Source organism: Micropterus salmoides, unplaced genomic scaffold (assembly GCF_014851395.1).
Source record: "Micropterus salmoides isolate LMB-PRFRI ecotype aquatic unplaced genomic scaffold, ASM1485139v1 Ms_hic_scaffold_2645, whole genome shotgun sequence".
NCBI classification, from domain to species: domain Eukaryota; kingdom Metazoa; phylum Chordata; class Actinopteri; order Centrarchiformes; family Centrarchidae; genus Micropterus; species Micropterus salmoides.
The window spans coordinates 1-17,095 of record NW_024041868.1 but is presented as its reverse complement, the minus strand read 5'-3'; the positions used below and the strand labels follow the sequence as shown (position 1 = coordinate 17,095).

General features: G+C 42.1%; 1 long non-coding RNA gene across 1 annotated transcript; it reads right to left on the bottom strand.

Annotated features, from left to right (window-relative positions):
* Nucleotides 1–11,425: 11,425 nt before the first annotated feature.
* Nucleotides 11,426–17,017, bottom strand: LOC119919275. The gene is made up of 3 exons (XR_005447669.1): nucleotides 16,959–17,017; nucleotides 16,698–16,752; nucleotides 11,426–12,544 (listed from the first exon to the last, which is right to left on the bottom strand). It is a non-coding gene; the product is annotated as an uncharacterized LOC119919275 (long non-coding RNA).
* Nucleotides 17,018–17,095: the final 78 nt, after the last annotated feature.

The window sequence follows — 17,095 nt, the reverse complement described above, 5'->3', positions numbered from 1 at the left end:
AATACAGAAATAAATAAATGCTCAATAAATAAATAAGCATCCAATTAAATACACAAAAAAATAAAGTAAATAAATAAATGTAGGTAGTAATTAAATTATACAAGGAGACATAAATGTTATATTTTAATTAGTGCCTTTACTTATTCACCTTTGTTATAATTACCTTATTTTTTTATTCAACTTTATTTATTACTAATTTTTTAATATTTATTTATGTGTGTGTTTTAATATTTTTGTCTGTTTTATTCTTCCTTTGTATTTTTTACCTTATTTATTTTCACCCATGGTATTTATTTCTGCCTGTCTTTTTAAATTTTTGTATGCATTTCTGCCTCATTATGCAAATGAGGAGGGGCTGTGTCTCAAGGGGTCATCTTCTCTGCTATTGGTGGACCAGTCAGACAGGAGAGCTCCTACTCTGCCTGCAGACATCAACGATCTTGCCCCTCACACAGTCAGATGGCTTCCTTCAGTGCGCTGAGGTGTTTAACAACTCTGAAGACAATACTACCAGCAATGTCTTCCTTCTCTTTTCACGTAGACGCTCCGACAGACAGTGCTTTCAGTTTGCTGCATGCATGGACACAGAACTGCGGTATAGGGAGAAGCACACGGTCAGCTGGCTGCAGCTAAATCTGGAGTGCACTCGTATTCAATTCTGTATGGTAAATTCAGTTTTAACGGAGCAGAGCGAGCTGACAGGCAGAGTTAGAGACTTTTTCTGTCCGTTTCTCTCTTTACAAAGACGCATGTTGCAGTCAGAGTCTTCTCTGAGAGGCAGAGCATGCGAGCACACATACAACACAATTTATCAAATTACACAACGGATATACAGTATGAAAATAAGATTGATTGGATTATACTCACAGGAAGTATAAAACCTGTTACATGCGTAACACAAAATGTCAGGGAAATTACTTTACTTAGATTAAGTACTGCAGTTGTACATTTGAAATACCTTCCTACCTTTCTGATAGGAAGCCTTCTTGAGGTGGTATAAAACATTTCTTCTTATATTCTGATTTGAGTTGTGGACAACTATGACCACATGAATTAAAAAAATTAAACATTTCACTGCCCAAGTCAGCTATAACACAAGTCTTGTTCATCAGACTATGCTGTGGACAGATTTTGTCCCAGGATTTATTATGCATTTCTTCTTCTTCGTTGCATGATTTAGAATAATAAGGTGAGAAATGGGTCTATTCTGAGTTCATCCTGCACTGCAGCAGCTAATAAAGTCCATTTAATCCCAAAAACGCTTTTCTTTTAGGCAGGCTGGAGCAGAAAACAACTCACCTTTCTCAAGTTGTACAGTAATGTCACATGTGTATGAAGGTGGATCAAACAAGCTAATCTTAAATGTCAAAGTAGAGAGGAGCCTAGTAGGCCTATTTATTTTCATTCATTACACAATATGAATAAGCTATGCAGACAGTTGTAAAGAAAGAACATCTTTTTCTTCTGTTCTCTACTTGTTATAGTTACACAGTATTAGGGGTGTGGGCTGTATTAAAAGTATCCACTGTTCTCCCATGCTCTAACACACAGTAACGATGAAATGTGTGCTGTTCTCACATTCTTCCTCTGTATGTACACATAAACAACAAGGCAGGGAAATATAAAAGGAATTTATTTTATTGTTTGGGTACATTATTGTTCAGTGTACATGCTCACATCTGAAACAAACTTTACGTGCTTGATAACTCTCCCACCCCGCAGACATCTACACGTCAATACCGATTTATATTCATAGCGGCAAGTGCTATGTAGCTCCACATAGGGGACACAGGAAGTGACATATAGCACCTTCATGCGGCGTCGGAACCGCGTAGGAAATTCACAGCCGCACCGGCAGAGCTCCAGAATATGCAACTCGGCCGGCTCACGCGGACGCGCTTACAAGTGCGAGGGCCCGCCCAACGCTGCTTGCAGCTTTAATTAGGGCCCGAGCACGACCGTGCGAGGTCCCTATTGAATTGCTCGGATTATTTTTTTTTTTTTTTTTTTTTTTTTTTTCTGCAAAGTAGGCCCAAATGACATGGCCTAAACATACTCGAAAACTCACCAAAATTTGCAAACATGTCAGAACCGGTGAAAAATTTCGTATTCTACAAGTTTCGCACATGGGCGTGGCAAAATGACTCGCTAGCGCCACCTAGAAAATTGGAAATGATTAGCCCCTCGTTCACGTTCAACCTACATGTACGAAATTTTCTGGGGACATGTATCGTATCAAGACGCACAAAAAAGCCTCAAGAACCCATAGCCTAAAGTCAACAGGAAGTCGGCCATTTTGAATTTTATGGCCATTTTTGGATGATTTACACACTTCGTACTTTAACGAACTCCTCCTAGGGATTTAGTCGGATCGACGTCAAATTTCTGCTGTGCCTTCTAAAGGCATTGACGATGAAAAGTTGTGCTATTTGCGAGTTTTCGTCAATGGGCGTGTCCGTGGCGTCGATGATTCGCAATGAAACAGGAAGTTGTTGTAACTTCAGTGTACATGCTCACATCTGGACCAAACTGTACATGTAGGATGAGAGTCCCGCCCTGAACACATGTACATGCCGACATTCACCCACAGTCATAGCGCCACCTGCTGGCAACAGAAAGTGACCTTTAACGAAGCAGCCCCCGCCGCACGTTTCACCTACGTGCACGAATTTTCTGTGGTACGTGTATCTTGTCCAGACGCACAAAAAAGTCTCTTGGAGCCATAGCCTAAATCAACAGGAAGTCGGCCATTTTGAATTTTACGTCAAATTTTGGATGATTTACACACTTCGTACTTTAACGAACTCCTCCTAGGGATTTAGTCCGACCGACCTCAAATTTGTGCTGTGCCTTCTAAAGGCATTGAAGATGAAAAGTTGTGCTATTTGCAAGTTTTCGTCAATGGGCGTGTCCGTGGCGTGGCGTCAAAGATCAGCTCTTCGCCATGACACGGAAGTTGTCGTAACTTCAGTGTACATGCTCACATCTGGACCAAACTGTACATGTAGGATGAGAGTCCCGCCCTGAACACATGTACATGCTGACATTCACCCACAGTCATAGCGCCACCTGCTGGCAACAGGAAGTGACTTTTAACGAAGCAGCCCCCGCCGCACGTTTCACCTACGTGCACGAATTTTCTGTGGTACGTGTATCTTGTCCAGACGCACAAAAAAGCCTCTTGGAGCCATAGCCTAAAATCAACAGGAAGTCGGCCATTTTGAATTTTACGTCAAATTTTGGATGATTTACACACTTCGTACTTTAACGAACTCCTCCTAGGGATTTAGTCCGACCGACCTCAAATTTGTGCTGTGCCTTCTAAAGGCATTGAAGATGAAAAGTTGTGCTATTTGCAAGTTTTCGTCAATGGGCGTGTCCGTGGCGTGGCGTCAAAGATCAGCTCTTCGCCATGACACGGAAGTTGTCGTAACTTCAGTGTACATGCTCACATCTGGACCAAACTGTACATGTAGGATGAGAGTCCCGCCCTGAACACATGTACATGCTGACATTCACAGACAGTCATAGCGCCACCTGCTGGCAACAGGAAGTGACTTTTAACGAAGCAGCCCCCGCCGCACGTTTACCTACGTGCACGAATTTTCTGTGGTACGTGTATCTTGTCCAGACGCACAAAAAAGCCTCTTGGAGCGATGCCCTAAAATCAACAGGAAGTCGGCCATTTTGAATTTTACGTCAAATTTTGGATGATTTACACACTTCGTACTTTAACGAACTCCTCCTAGGGATTTAGTCCGACCGACTTCAAATTTGTGCTGTGCCTTCTAAAGGCATTGAAGATGAAAAGTTGTGCTATTTGCGAGTTTTCGTCAATGGGTGTGTCCGTGGCGTGGCGTCAGAGATCAAGTCTTCGCCATGACACAGGAAGTTGTTGTAACTTCAGTGTACATGCTCACATCTGAACCAAACTTTACGTGCTTGATAACTCTCCCACCCCGCTATGGAGGACCGATCCTGACACAGTCAGAAATAAATACAGAAATAAATAAATGCTCAATAAATAAATAAGCATCCAATTAAATACACAAAAAAATAAGTAAATAAATAAATGTAGGTAGTAATTAAATTATACAAGGAGACATAAATGTATATATTTTAATTAGTGCCTTTACTTATTCACCTTTGTTATAATTACCTTATTTGTTTATTCAACTTTATTTATTACTAATTTTTTTAATGTATTTATTTATGTGTGTGTTTTAATATTTTTGTCTGTTTTATTCTTCCTTTGTATTTATTTACCTTATTTATTTTCACCCATGGTATTTATTTCTGCCTGTCTTAAATTTTTGTATGCATTTCTGCCTCATTATGCAAATGAGGAGGGGCTGTGTCTCAAGGGGTCATCTTCTCTGCTATTGGTGGACCAGTCAGACAGGAGAGCTCCTACTCTGCCTGCAGACATCAACGATCTTGCCCCTCACACAGTCAGATGGCTTCCTTCAGTGCGCTGAGGTGTTTAACAACTCTGAAGACAATACTACCAGCAATGTCTTCCTTCTCTTTTCACGTAGAAGCTCCGACAGACAGTGCTTTCAGTTTGCTGCATGCATGGACACAGAACTGCGGTATAGGGAGAAGCACACGGTCAGCTGGCTGCAGCTAAATCTGGAGTGCACTCGTATTCAATTCTGTATGGTAAATTCAGTTTTAACGGAGCAGAGCGAGCTGACAGGCAGAGTTAGAGACTTTTTCTGTCCGTTTCTCTCTTTACAAAGACGCATGTTGCAGTCAGAGTCTTCTCTGAGATGCGAGCACGACATACAACACAATTTATCAAATTACACAACGGATATACAGTATGAAAATAAGATTGATTGGATTATACTCACAGGAAGTATAAAACCTCTTACATGGGTCTATTAAAAGTAAAGTAACACAAAAATGTCAGGGAAATTACTTTACTTAGATTTAAGTACTGCAGTTGTACATTTGAAATACCTTCCTACCTTTCTGATAGGAAGCCTTCTTGAGGTGGTATAAAACATTTCTTCTTATATTCTGATTTGAGTTGTGGACAACTATGACCACATGAATTAAAAAAACATTTCACTGCCCAAGTCAGCTATAACACAAGTCTTGTTCATCAGACTACATGCTGTACAGTATTTGTGGACAGATTTTGTCCCAGGATTTCTTATGCATTTCTTCTTCTTCGTTGCATGATTTAGAATAATAAGGTGAGAAATGGGTCTATTCTGAGTTCATCCTGCACTGCAGCAGCTAATAAAGTCCATTTAATCCCCAAAACGCTTTTCTTTTAGGCAGGCTGGAGCAGAAAACAACTCACCTTTCTCAAGTTGTACAGTAATGTCACATGTGTATGAAGGTGGATCAAACAAGCTAATCTTAAATGTCAAAGTAGAGAGGAGCCTAGTAGGCCTATTTATTTTCATTCATTACACAATATGAATAAGCTATGCAGACAGTTGTAAAGAAAGAACATCTTTTTCTTCTGTTCTCTACTTGTTATAGTTACACAGTATTAGGGGTGTGGGCTGTATTAAAAGTATCCACTGTTCTCCCATGCTCTAACACACAGTAACGATGAAATGTGTGCTGTTCTCACATTCTTCCTCTGTATGTACACATAAACAACAAGGCAGGGAAATATAAAAGGAATTTATTTTATTGTTTGGGTACATTATTGTTCAGTGTACATGCTCACATCTGAAACAAACTTTACGTGCTTGATAACTCTCCCACCCCGCAGACATCTACACGTCAATACCGATTTATATTCATAGCGGCAAGTGCTATGTAGCTCCACATAGGGGACACAGGAAGTGACATATAGCACCTTCATGCGGCGTCGGAACCGCGTAGGAAATTCACAGCCGCACCGGCAGAGCTCCAGAATGTGCAACTCGGCCGGCTCACGCGCGGACGCGCTTACAAGTGCGAGGGCCCGCCCAACGCTGCTTGCAGCTTTAATTTTTTTTTTTTTTTTTTTTTTTTTCTGCAAAGTAGGCCCAAATGACATGGCCTAAACATACTCGAAAACTCACCAAAATTTGCAAACATGTCAGAACCGGTGAAAAATTTCGTATTCTACAAGTTTCGCACATGGGCGTGGCAAAATGACTCGCTAGCGCCACCTAGAAAATTGGAAATGATTAGCCCCTCGTTCACGTTCAACCTACATGTACGAAATTTTCTGGGGACATGTATCGTATCAAGACGCACAAAAAAGCCTCAAGAACCCATAGCCTAAAGTCAACAGGAAGTCGGCCATTTTGAATTTTACGGCCATTTTTGGATGATTTACACACTTCGTACTTTAACGAACTCCTCCTAGGGATTTAGTCGGATCGACGTCAAATTTCTGCTGTGCCTTCTAAAGGCATTGACGATGAAAAGTTGTGCTATTTTTGTTTTCGTCAATGGGCGTGTCCGTGGCGTCGATGATTCGCAATGAAACAGGAAGTTGTTGTAACTTCAGTGTACATGCTCACATCTGGACCAAACTGTACATGTAGGATGAGAGTCCCGCCCTGAACACATGTACATGCCGACATTCACCCACAGTCATAGCGCCACCTGCTGGCAACAGAAAGTGACCTTTAACGAAGCAGCCCCCGCCGCACGTTTCACCTACGTGCACGAATTTTCTGTGGTACGTGTATCTTGTCCAGACGCACAAAAAAGTCTCTTGGAGCCATAGCCTAAACCCAACAGGAAGTCGGCCATTTTGAATTTTACGTCAAATTTTGGATGATTTACACACTTCGTACTTTAACGAACTCCTCCTAGGGATTTAGTCCGACCGACCTCAAATTTGTGCTGTGCCTTCTAAAGGCATTGAAGATGAAAAGTTGTGCTATTTGCAAGTTTTCGTCAATGGGCGTGTCCGTGGCGTGGCGTCAAAGATCAGCTCTTCGCCATGACACGGAAGTTGTCGTAACTTCAGTGTACATGCTCACATCTGGACCAAACTGTACATGTAGGATGAGAGTCCCGCCCTGAACACATGTACATGCTGACATTCACCCACAGTCATAGCGCCACCTGCTGGCAACAGGAAGTGACTTTTAACGAAGCAGCCCCCGCCGCACGTTTTACCTACGTGCACGAATTTTCTGTGGTACGTGTATCTTGTCCAGACGCACAAAAAAGCCTCTTGGAGCGATGCCCTAAAATCAACAGGAAGTCGGCCATTTTGAATTTTACGTCAAATTTTGGATGATTTACACACTTCGTACTTTAACGAACTCCTCCTAGGGATTTAGTCCGACCGACTTCAAATTTGTGCTGTGCCTTCTAAAGGCATTGAAGATGAAAAGTTGTGCTATTTGCGAGTTTTCGTCAATGGGTGTGTCCGTGGCGTGGCGTCAGAGATCAAGTCTTCGCCATGACACAGGAAGTTGTTGTAACTTCAGTGTACATGCTCACATCTGAACCAAACTTTACGTGCTTGATAACTCTCCCACCCCGCTATGGAGGACCGATCCTGACACAGTCAGAAATAAATACAGAAATAAATAAATGCTCAATAAATAAATAAGCATCCAATTAAATACACAAAAAAATAAAGTAAATAAATAAATGTAGGTAGTAATTAAATTATACAAGGAGACATAAATGTATATATTTTAATTAGTGCCTTTACTTATTCACCTTTGTTATAATTACCTTATTTGTTTATTCAACTTTATTTATTACTAATTTTTTAATGTATTTATTTATGTGTGTGTTTTAATATTTTTGTCTGTTTTATTCTTCCTTTGTATTTATTTACCTTATTTATTTTCACCCATGGTATTTATTTCTGCCTGTCTTTTTAAATTTTTGTATGCATTTCTGCCTCATTATGCAAATGAGGAGGGGCTGTGTCTCAAGGGGTCATCTTCTCTGCTATTGGTGGACCAGTCAGACAGGAGAGCTCCTACTCTGCCTGCAGACATCAACGATCTTGCCCCTCACACAGTCAGATGGCTTCCTTCAGTGCGCTGAGGTGTTTAACAACTCTGAAGACAATACTACCAGCAATGTCTTCCTTCTCTTTTCACGTAGACGCTCCGACAGACAGTGCTTTCAGTTTGCTGCATGCATGGACACAGAACTGCGGTATAGGGAGAAGCACACGGTCAGCTGGCTGCAGCTAAATCTGGAGTGCACTCGTATTCAATTCTGTATGGTAAATTCAGTTTTAACGGAGCAGAGCGAGCTGACAGGCAGAGTTAGAGACTTTTTCTGTCGTTTCTCTCTTTACAAAGACGCATGTTGCAGTCAGAGTCTTCTCTGAAGAGGGCAATGAAGTCTCAGTAGTACCCGATGCGAGCACCACATACAACACAATTTATCAAATTACACAACGGATATACAGTATGAAAATAAGATTGATTGGATTATACTCACAGGAAGTATAAAACCTGTTACATGCGTAACACAGTAATGTCAGGGAAATTACTTTACTTAGATTTAAGTACTGCAGTTGTACATTTGAAATACCTTCCTACCTTTCTGATAGGAAGCCTTCTTGAGGTGGTATAAAACATTTCTTATATTCTGATTTGAGTTGTGGACAACTATGACCACATGAATTAAAAAAATTAAACATTTCACTGCCCAAGTCAGCTATAACACAAGTCTTGTTCATCAGACTACATGCTGTACAGTATTTGTGGACAGATTTTGTCCCAGGATTTATTATGCATTTCTCTTCTTCGTTGCATGATTTAGAATAATAAGGTGAGAAATGGGTCTATTCTGAGTTCATCCTGCACTGCAGCAGCTAATAAAGTCCATTTAATCCCAAAAACGCTTTTCTTTTAGGCAGGCTGGAGCAGAAAACAACTCACCTTTCTCAAGTTGTACAGTAATGTCACATGTGTATGAAGGTGGATCAAACAAGCTAATCTTAAATGTCAAAGTAGAGAGGAGCCTAGTAGGCCTATTTATTTTCATTCATTACACAATATGAATAAGCTATGCAGACAGTTGTAAAGAAAGAACATCTTTTTCTTCTGTTCTCTACTTGTTATAGTTACACAGTATTAGGGGTGTGGGCTGTATTAAAAGTATCCACTGTTCTCCCATGCTCTAACACACAGTAACGATGAAATGTGTGCTGTTCTCACATTCTTCCTCTGTATGTACACATAAACAACAAGGCAGGGAAATATAAAAGGAATTTATTTTATTGTTTGGGTACATTATTGTTCAGTGTACATGCTCACATCTGAAACAAACTTTACGTGCTTGATAACTCTCCCACCCCGCAGACATCTACACGTCAATACCGATTTATATTCATAGCGGCAAGTGCTATGTAGCTCCACATAGGGGACACAGGAAGTGACATATAGCACCTTCATGCGGCGTCGGAACCGCGTAGGAAATTCACAGCCGCACCGGCAGAGCTCCAGAACGTGCAACTCGGCCAGCTCACACGCGGACGCGCTACAAGTGCGAGGGCCCGCCCAACGCTGCTTGCAGCTTTAATTTTTTTTTTTTTCTTTTTTCTGCAAAGTAGGCCCAACTGACATGGCCTAAACATACTCGAAAACTCACCAAAATTTGCAAACATGTCAGAACCGGTGAAAAATTTCGTATTCTACAAGTTTCGCACATGGGCGTTGCAAAATGACTCGCTAGCGCCACCTAGAAAATTGGAAAAAATTAGCCCCTCGTTCACGTTCAACCTACATGTACGAAATTTTCTGGGGACATGTATCATGTCAACACGCACAAAAAAGCCTCAAGAACCCATAGCCTAAAGTCAACAGGAAGTCGGCCATTTTGAATTTTACGGCCATTTTTGGATGATTTACACACTTCGTACTTTAACGAACTCCTCCTAGGGATTTAGTCGGATCGACGTCAAATTTCTGCTGTGCCTTCTAAAGGCATTGACGATGAAAAGTTGTGCTATTTGCGCGTTTTCGTCAATGGGCGTGTCCGTGGCGTCGATGATTCGCCATGACACAGGAAGTTGTTGTAACTTCAGTGTACATGCTCACATCTGGACCAAACTGTACATGTAGGATGAGAGTCCCGCCCTGAACACATGTACATGCCGTCATTCACCCACAGTCATAGCGCCACCTGCTGGCAATAGAAAGTGACCTTTAACGAAGCAGCCCCCGCCGCATGTTTCACCTACGTGTACGAATTTTCTGTGGTACGTGTATCTTGTCCAGACGCACAAAAAAGTCTCTTGGAGCGATGCTCTAAAACCAACAGGAAGTCGGCCATTTTGAATTTTACGTCAAATTTTGGATGATTTACACACTTCGTACTTTAACGAACTCCTCCTAGGGGTTTAGTCCGACCAACCTCAAATTTCTGCTGTGCCTTCTAAAGGCATTGAAGATGAAAAGTTGTGCTATCTGCGAATTTTCGTCAATGGGCGTGTCCGTGGCGTGGCGTCAAAAATCAACTCTTCGCCATGACACAGGAAGTTGTTGTAACTTCAGTGTACATGCTCACATCTGCACCAAACTGTACATGTAGGATGAGAGTCCCGCCCTGAACACATGTACATGCTGACATTCACCCACAGTCGTAGCGCCACCTGCTGGCAACAGGAAGTGACTTTTAACGAAGCAGCCCCCGCCGCATGTTTCACCTACATGCACGAATTTTCTGCGGTACGTGTATCTTCTCCATATGCACAAAAAGTCTCTTCGAGCCATAGCCTAAACCCAACAGGAAGTCGGCCATCTTGAATTTTAGGGCCATTTTTGGATGATTTACACACTTCGTACTTGCTCACATCTGAACCAAACTTTACGTGCTTGATAACTCTCCCACCCCGAAGACATCTACACGCCAATACCGATTTATATTCATAGTGGCAAGTGCTATGTAGCTCCACACAGGGGACACAGGAAGTGACATATAGCACCTTCATGCGGCGTCAGAACCGCGTAGCAAATTCACAGCCGCACCGGCAGAGCTCCAGAATGTGCAATTCGGCCAGCTCACATCATGTCAATATGTCTATATTGTTTTTGTTGTTGTCTACACTGAAATCTTTGTCTGATTTTATTTTATTTTTATATTTTTGTATGAGTAAGCGCTTCGTGAGCAATGTACAATCCTGAGTCAAATTCCTCATATGTGTACACATACCTGGCAATAAAGCTGATTCTGATTCTGATATTATTGCTAACTTGACCAGACGTTGCAGATGTTGCCAATTGTTGCTAACTTCACTGCGAAGCCCTACACGTCCAAAAAGGGGTCTTGACAGTTTTACTGAGGCACAGCACATGGATACAGGTGCATGTGCCCCAGTAAAACGCCTATGATCTACTCAGAATCGGGTTTATTGCCAGGTACATTTTGCCTTGCTATAAGTTGGTGCTTGAAGTACACATGAACATAAATATAATATATAAAAATATAAAAAGTATACAAAAAATACAATAATACTATAATACAATGCTGACAAGTATGTGCAAAAGTTCACAACATAAGCATAAAGCACAGCTGAGCGTTGTAAAGTGTAGGGGTCTAGAGTGTGTATAAGTGTGTGTGTGTGTTTGGGGAGGGGGGCATGAGAATCAGTGACAGTGGGGACCCAGGCCTTGTTGAGGAAGCCCACTGCCATCGGAAAGAAACTGTTCTTGTGGCGAGAGGTTTGGTCCTGATGGACCGCAGCCTCCTGCCATGCTAGCGGCTCTGTGATGCTGTATTTTGGCATAGTGTTGTTCTCAGCTTAAATATAATGTAAGCATGCTAACATGCTCACAGTGACAAAGCTAATATTTTGATATTTAGCATTTGATATCTAATGTTCACAGTGTTCACCATCTTAGTTTAGCTTGTTAGCATGCTAATATTTGCTAATTAGCAAAAAAATAAGTAAATTTTACTTATAAATTGTCTCTTCCCTCAGGGTTTTCAACCAAGCCTGATACCTCAGAAGTTGCTGTTTGCCTGACCCAGTGAGTGGAAATGATACACAGCAGTGGAGTGGTACAGTTTGGCATCTTTCACGGCTGATTAGCCACTCGCTATCTTCAAGTGATGATAAATCAGAGACAGCTCACTAAGATTTTTATGTCTGTAGCTGTGCTGATGTTCACTTGTTTAATGATCTTGTTTTATGGGGTACACTGAGCATTAACACATTCAATTTGTTAGTCGCTGACACTGTTTTGATTTTAATCGTTGATGAGAGCAATACATTTTGTCTTAGCTCCTGTTCATGAATTGATGTTGTTATTCATTGTCTTGTTTTCAAGTTTCAGTTACACTTGCAGACAGTGAATCTGACACCTCTGCCTCAAAAGGGAGTATTAAATACAGATACTATAAACTTGTCCTAAGGTGTTGATTATTACCATGTCAATCCCTACATTATGGGTTATATCACCTTTAAGGCCTACAGGACCCTGCAGGCCAGGAGGTCCTGGGTAACCGGGAGCACCATTCCTGCCAGGGTAGCCTGGAGTTCCCATGGAGCCTTTGGGCCCTGGTGGTCCTGGCTCACCCGGGGGTCCCTTCATGCTCTGGCAAGGTTCACACCCAGCTGTGGGGATCAGGGTCTGGAGCAGTGCTGGAAGTTGATCTGCAGGGCACAGCCAGAAGGTGCTGAGTAATCCGTTACAGTATATTAGAATATTTTGTCACAACTGCTTTCATAAGAGAGTCTGACCACATTCTCACATATAGCTACTGTGTGTGTGCATATTTATCATAGAATTGTGTGATCGTAGAGTTCTTATTCTCACTTCTACTTAGTGATTTCTCCTGTTACAGTAGGAGTCACAACATTGGAACAGGAAGTCAATCAGAAGCATGTTTGCTGCAAAGACTTTGGGTGCTTTCCACTAAGATGTCTATGAAGATTCTCAGTCATCCAGGTCATAGTTATCCAACGAAGGTTAAAATCAAGGGCAACTGGACTTGGTTGAAGCCAGAGAGAAGGAATAGAACCACCTGAAGGGGGCACTTACAGCCTGTGGATACCCTAAATGGACCTTTGTGAAAACAGCCACAAGATCCAAGAAGAACAAAACTACAGGAGAGGAGGAAAACAACAACAACATTGTGATTCCGTACGTGTCTGGAGTATCAGAGAAACTCAGGAGGATTTTCAACAAACATAACATCCCTGTGTTTTTTAAACCCAAGAACACACTAAGACAGATGCTGGTACACCCCAAACACCGCACACCCAAACACAAGAAAAGCAATCTAGTGTATGCGGTCCAATGCAGTGAGGAATGCACAGACCTGTATATTGGGGAGACTAAACAACCACTACACAAACGCATGGCTCAACACAGAAGGGCCAACTCCTCAGGTCAAGACTCTGCAGTCTACTTACATCTGAAGGACAGAGGACACTCGTTTGAGGACCACCAGGTGCACATTTTAGACAGAGAAGATGGATGGTTTGAAAGAGGTGTCAAGGAAGCCATCTACACCAGGGTTGAGAAGCCGTCATTGAACAGGGGAGGGGGTCTACGGCACCACTTATCCCCCACTTACAATGCTGTCCTTTCATCACTTCCCAGGAAACTCAACAAACGTAACCTATTGGCCTCAGGTGAAGATACCAACGTTGGTCGTTCAGTCTTGGCCACAGGTAGTCTTAACGACTGTAACGACTGTCGTCACAGCAACCAGGAACACTAACGAACCAGTGGTATCGATGACCCTGGCCAACGACCCCACTGAGGTTAAATAGCTGAGTTTCCCTGCCAGTCAGTCAGAACTGAAGAAGTTCTTTGGATGAGGGACGAAACGTCTTCCAGTATCTTCAACCAAGTCCAGTTGCCCTTGATTTTAACCTTCGTTGGATACTTTCCACTAAGTTAATTATGTTCCCTCCTTTTCTTGGTCCTCCAGCCCCTGACCACAAAACTGATCATGGTCGACCATCATGAAGGATGTTTTGATTAGAGCTACTGGAGCAATAGACAGAATCAGTGTTTAAATCCACAAACACAACATACTGTATTGAGTTTTTGTCAACTTTAGTCAGACAAAGTTATTATTGTAGGGGACTTTAATATTCATGTGGACGTTGAGAATGGCAGCTTCAGTACTGCGTTTATCTCTCTGTTAGATTCCATCGGCTTCTCTCAGAGTGTTCATGAACCGACTCACTGTTTTAACCACGCCCTCGACCTTGTTCTGGTATATGGTATTGAAATTGAACGTTTAATAGCGTTCCCACAGAATCCCTCTTTATCTGACCACTGTTTGATAACTTTTGAGTGTGTATTGGTGAACTACACGCCATTGGGCAAAAATTTCTATACAAGATGTCTGTCTGATAGTGCTGTAGCTAAATTTAAGGATGCGATTCCATCAGCTCTAAATTCATTATCAAGTCACAAAGTAACAGAGGACTCTGCTAATTTCAGTCCCTCCCAAGTCGATCGTCTTGTTGATAGTGCTGCAGGCTTGCTGCGAATGACACTAGACTCTGTTTCCCCTCTAAAAAAGAAAATTATAAACAAAGACGGTTAGCTCCATGGTATAACACTGAAACTTGCAAATGAAAGCAAATATCGCAGAAACTTCAGAGGAATTGGCGTTCCATCAAACTGGAAAATTTTCGTTTAATTTGGCAAGATAGTCTTAAAACTTATAGGAAGGCCCTCCGTAATGCCAGAGCAGCGTACTACTCATTATTAATAGAGGAAAATAGGAACACCCCCAAGTTTCTTTTCAGCACTGTAGCCAGGCTGACAGAGAGTCACAGCACTATTGAGCCAAGTATTCCCATAGCTCTCAGTAGTTATGACTTCATGAGCTTCTTTAATGATAAAATTCAAACTATTAGAAACAAAATTCACCAAGACCTGCCCTCAACTGGCACCGACTTATCTCTAAACTCAGGAACCTTAGAAACAGCTGTAAAACCAGATATATATTTAGACTGCTTTGCTTCCCTCAGTCTTTAGCAACTAACTTCAATAATTTCATCTTCTTCTTCAACCATCAACCTGCCTCTTAGACCCCATCCCAACTAGGCTGCTTAAAGAAGTTTTACCCTTAGTCAGCACTCTCTACTAGATATGATCAATCTACCTTTATTAACAGGCTATGTACCACAGTACTTTAAAGTAGCTGTAATTAAACCTCTTCTGAAAAAGCCCAACCTTGATCCAGATGTTTTAGCCAACTATAGACCTATATCTAACCTTCCATTTCTCTCTAAGATCCTGGAGAATGCAGTCGCCAAACAGCTATGTGACTTTCTACATAGCAATAGTTTATTTCAGGATTGTTCATCATAGCAAAGAGACAGCACTGGTGAAAATTACTAATGACCTCCTTATTGCATCAGACAAAGGACTTGTCTCTGTACTGGTTTTATTAGATCTTAGTGCTGCACTTCATACCATTGACCATCAGATCCTATTACAGAGACTGGAACATTTCATTGGCATTAAAGGACCCGCTCTAAGCTGGTTTAAGTCCTATTTATCAGATCGATTTCAGTTTGTACATGTTAATGATGAATCCTCCATGCATGCCAAAGTTAGTCATGGAGTTCCACAAGGATCTGTGCTCAGACCAATCCTCTTCACTTTATATGCTTCCTTTAGGCAATATTATCAGGAAACACTCCATAAACTTCCATTTTTATGAAGATGATACTCAGTTATATCGATCGATCAAGCCAGATGAAACTCATCAGTTAGCTAAACTTCAAATGTGCCTTCAGGATGTTAAAACCTGGATGACCTATAATTTTCTAATGTTAAAAATGTACAAAACTGAAGTTATTGTTCTAAGGCCCAAGCACCTCCGTGATGCATTATCTAAAGATATAGTTTCCCTGGATGGAATCGCCCTGGCCTCCAGCACCACTGTGAGGAATCTTGGGGTTATCTTTGATCAGATGTCGTTTTCACCTACGTAATATTGCAAAAATCAGGAACATCCTGTCTAAAAATTATGCAGAAAAACTAGTCCATGCATTTGTTACTTAGGCTGGATTACGGGAATACCTTATTGTCAGGCTGCTCGAAAAGTCCATTAAGGCTCTTCAGCTGATCCAGAATGCTGTAGCACGTATTCTGACAAGAACCAGGAAAACAGACCACATTTCTCGTCTTAGCTTCTCTGCATTGGCTTCCAGTAAAATCCAGAATAGAATTTAAAATCATTCTTCTCACCTACAAAGTTCTTAATGGTCAGGCACCATCTTATCTTAAAGAGCTCTACCCCGCCAGAGCACTGCACTTCCAGAATGCAGGGTTACTTGAGGTTCCTGGAGTCTCCAAAAGTAGAAAGGGAGCCAGAGCGTTCAGCTATCAAGCCCCTCTCCTGTGGAACCAGGTTCCAGTTTGGGTTCAGGAGGCAGACACCATCTCTACATTTAAGAGTACGCTTAAGACTTTCCTCTTTGATAAAGCTTATAGTTAGGGCTGGCTCAGGTGAGTCCTGAACCATCCCTTAGTTATGCTGCTATAGGCCTAGACTGCCGGGGGATTTTCCATGATGCACTGAGCTCCTCTCTCCTCTTCTTTCTCTCCCTCTGTATGCAACCTCATCCCATTAATGCATGTTACTAACTCGACTTCTTCCCTTTTCCGTAATCTTGTGCTTTCTTGTCCCTCTCCTCTCTCCTCCTATCACTTCCTGCAGGTGTTTCTGGCTCTGGAGCTGTGGACTGTTAGCAGCATGTGGTGTGTGTTGGGAAGGAGTTTCAGACTCAGGTTCTCAGCCAAGTAACATAAAAACAAGCAAGTACTTACTGCGCAGAACGTCCTCACAGAGCTTTAGAAGATGTTCATCTGAGGGAGGCTTGCCCTGCAACACAGTTACACTTGAGCTGAATCAGCGACTCACGACTGAGTAGCCCTGCAAATTTACATTCTGTCTCCACATAGCCCACCCACTGACAGCTGCGTCCCCATTACTCCCAACATAAGTCCTCTAGTACAGGCAGAAAATTACTTCCATTTTTCTTTCTTTTGCTAATCCGCTCAGAGATGGTCAGGAGGAGGTTCACTCACAGGTTTCCCCGGATATCCTGGTTGGCCTGGTTGGCCCGGCAACCCGTCCTGGCCAGGAATCCCCTTTGACCAACAGAACCCATGTGGCCCATGTCCCCTTTCTTTCCTTCAGGCCCCCTGGAGCCTACGTCACCTGT